Raw genomic sequence first — 3,969 nt, 5'->3', positions numbered from 1 at the left:
CAGGCTCTCACCTCCTCCTCCCCCAGCCCTCTCTCCCTGCAGGGCTGGCCCTTCCTGTCCCTGACCTGCCTTCTACTGGCTCCACGGTCCCTATGTCCTGACTGTACTAAACAATGGCCAGACCCTGCAATCCGGAGCCTTATCTCCACTGTGCCCATCCAACTACCCCAGAGTAATTATGCTCATCTGCTGCAGTAGAATACAATATGATGTACTGCTCCATCATGTTGACATACATCCAATACATATGTACATCTGGAATATTGTCGTAGGAGTGTGATTAGGAGATGTGGGAACTGTACCTGTGCTGTGTATATGTTATGTAGTAGTAGTGTGAGCAGGGGCGTACATAGAAATCATGGGGGCCAATAGCAGAAGCTTTAGTTTTTAATTCCCCCCCCCCCCCAAGAAATAAAATAATATTTGGCGGGGTCACAGAAGAGCACATCTCACAACTTTGCAGTCCTCACAAAGTAATTCTCTTCCTACTGAAGCCCCTAGATTCCCCTTTTAATGCACCCATAATGTATGATGCCAACAAAAGTGCCCACCAAACACAAAAGTACCCTCCACACGCACAGCATGTACCCCACCTCAACTCCCCCAGCAGAGTATGGTGACCCCAACATGGTACGATCCCCCAAATGTAACCCCCACACAACCTTCCATGCAGTATAATGGTCCTACATACAGTATAATGGCCACACAACTCACCACACTGAATAATGGCCCCCACTAGCCCTCCACACAGTATTATGGCCCCCACACAACATGATGGACCCCACACAAACCTTCACACTTTATAATTACTTGCATACAGTATAATGGCCCCCACATAGCCCTCCAAATATTATAATGGCCCCCACATAGCTCTTCACATATTATAATGACTCCCACATAGCCCTACAAATATTATAATAGCCCCAACATAGCCCTCCATATAGTATGATGGGCTTCATAGTCCTCCACATAGTATACTGCACCCCATAATCCCCCATATAGTATACTGCACCCCATAATCCCCCATATAGTATACTGCACCCCAGAGTCCTCCATATATTATACTGCACTCCATAGTCCTCCATATATTATACTGAACCCCATAATCCTCCATTGAGTATACTGCACCCCATAATCCTCCATACAGTATAATGCACTCCCCATAGTCCTCCATACCGTATAATGCACCCCATAGTCCTCAATATAGAATAATGCACTCCTCATAGGTCTCCATATAGCATAGTGCACGCCATAGTATTTCATATAGTATAATGCACTTCCCATAGCCCTCCATACAGTATATAACGCACCCCATAGTCCTCCATATAATATAATGCACTCCCTATAGTCCTCCAAACAGTATAATGCACCCCATATTCCTCCATACAGTATAATGCACACCATATTCCTCCTTATAGTATAATGCACCCCATATAGTCATCCATATACTATAATGAACTCCCCATGGTCCTCCATATAGTATAATATGCTCCCCATAGTCCTCCATATAGCATAATGCGCTCCCCATAGCCCTCCATACAGTATAATTCACTCCCCATATTCCTCCATACAGTATAATGCACTCCCCATAGTCCTCCATACAGTATAATGCACTCCCCATAGTCCTCCATACAGTATAATGCACTCCCCATAGTCCTCCATATAATGTAATACACCCCATAGTCCTCCATACAATATAATGCACCTCATAGTCCTCCATATAGTATAATGCACTCCTCGTTGTCCTCCGTACAGTATAATGCACTCCCCATAGTCCTCCATACAGTATAATGCATCCTATACAGTATAATGCACCTCATAGTTCTCCATACAGCACAATGCATCCCATACAGTATAATGCACTCCCCATAGTCCTCCATAGTCCAGTATTATGGCCACCACAATGTACTCACTGATTAAAATAAAAAGTACAATACTCACCTCTGCTCATTCACCGCTGCTCCGGTCTCTGCAGCAAAGCATTCTTATGCATCGAACATCTCAGGGCAGTGGGCGCCATGTAGATACGTCATCGCGTCCGCTGTGCTGAGATGTAGGACGTCGAAGAAGAATGATGGGAGAGGGAACATCAGCTAACGCTCTCTCTCTTATCATTACTTTCATCTGTATCGGCATCCAGGATATTGGGGTTGATAGAGATAGCGGCTGCGTGGCCTGCTTCCATTGAGGGTATGCCACTGAAGGTGAGGAGGTGATGTGTGCACTGTACCTGTACTGTGTATACCTGTGATGGTGTAGTAGTAGTGTGAGGAGGAGATGTGTGTACTATACCTGTGCTGTGTATACCTGTCATGGTGTAGAAGTAGTGTGAGGAGGTGATGTGTGCACTGTACCTGTGCTGTGTATACCTGTGATGGTGCAGTAGTAGTGTGAGGAGGAGATGTGTGCACTGTACCTGTGCTGTGTATACCTGTGATGGTGCAGTAGTAGTGTGAGGAGGAGATGTGTGTACTGTACCTGTGCTGTGTATACCTGTCATGGTGTAGTAGTAGTGTGAGGAGGAGATGTGTGTACTGTACCTGTGCTGTGTATACCTGTCATGGTGTAGTACTAGTGTGAGGAGGATATGTGTGTACTGTACCTGGGCTGTGTATACCTGTCATGGTGTAGTAGTAGTAGTGTGAGGAGGAGATATGTGTACTGTACCTGGACTGAGTATACCTGTCATGGTGTAGTAGTAGTGTGAGGAGATGTTTATACTGTACCTGTGCTGTGTATACCTGTCATGGTGTAGTAGTAGTGTGAGGAGGAGATGTGTATACTGTACCTGTGCTGTGTATACCTGTCATGGTGTAGTAGTGTGAGATGTGTGTACTGTACCTGTATTGTGTATACCTGTCATGGTGTAGTAGTAGTGTGAGGAGGAGATGTGTGTACTGTACCTGTGTTCTGTATACTGTCATGGTGTAGTAGTAGTGTGGGGAGGAGATGTGTGTTCTGTATCTGTGCTGTGTATACCGGTCATGGTGTAGTAGTAGTGTGAGGAGGAGATGTGTGTACTGTACCTGTGTTGTATATACCTGTCATGGTGTAGTAGTAGTGTGAGGGGGAGATGTGTGTACTGTACCGGTGCTGTGTATACCTGTGATGGTGTAGTAGTAGTGTGAGGAGGAGATGTGTGTACTGTACCTGTGTTGTGTATACCTGTCATGGTGTAGTAGCAGTAGTAGTGTGAGGAGATGTGTGTTCTGTACCTGTGCTGTATATACCCGTCATTGTGTAGTAGTAGTGTGAGGAGGAGATGTGTGTACTGTACCTGTGCTGTGTATACATGTCATGGTGTAGTAGTAGTGTGAGGAGGAGATGTGTGTACTGTACCTGTGTTGTGTATACCTGTCATGGTGTAGTAGTGTGAGGAGGAGATGTGTGTACTGTACCTGTGTTGTGTATACCTGTCATGGTGTAGTAGTGTGAGGAGAAGATGTGTGTACTGTACTTGTGCTGTGTATACCTGTCATGGTGTAGTAGTAGTAGTGTGAGATGTGTGTACTGTACCTGTGTTGTGTATAACTGTCATGGTGTAGTAGTGTGAGGAGGAGATGTGTGTACTGTACCTGTGCTGTGTATACCTGTCATGGTGTAGTAGTGTGAGGAGGAGATGTGTGTACTGTACCTGTGTTGTGTATACCTGTCATGGTGTAGTAGTGTGAGGAGGAGATGTGTGTACTGTACCTGTGTTGTGTATACCTGTGATGGTGTAGTAGTAGTAGTGTGAGGAGGAGATGTGTGTACTGTACCTGTGTTGTGTATACCTGTCATGGTGTAGTAGCAGTGTGAGGAGATGTGTGTACTGTACCTGTGTTGTGTATACCTGTGATGGTGTAGTAGTAGTAGTGTGAGGAGGAGATGTGTGTACTGTACCTGTGTTGTGTATACCTGTCATGGTGTAGTAGCAGTGTGAGGAGATGTGTGTACTATACCTGGGCTGTGTATACCTGGCATGGTGTA

This window comes from Phyllobates terribilis, unplaced genomic scaffold (genome assembly GCF_046119375.1).
Source record: "Phyllobates terribilis strain yellow unplaced genomic scaffold, ASM4611937v1 Scaffold_11__3_contigs__length_659146591, whole genome shotgun sequence".
In the NCBI taxonomy this organism is placed as follows: domain Eukaryota; kingdom Metazoa; phylum Chordata; class Amphibia; order Anura; family Dendrobatidae; genus Phyllobates; species Phyllobates terribilis.
Note: the sequence above shows the minus strand (reverse complement) of the source record.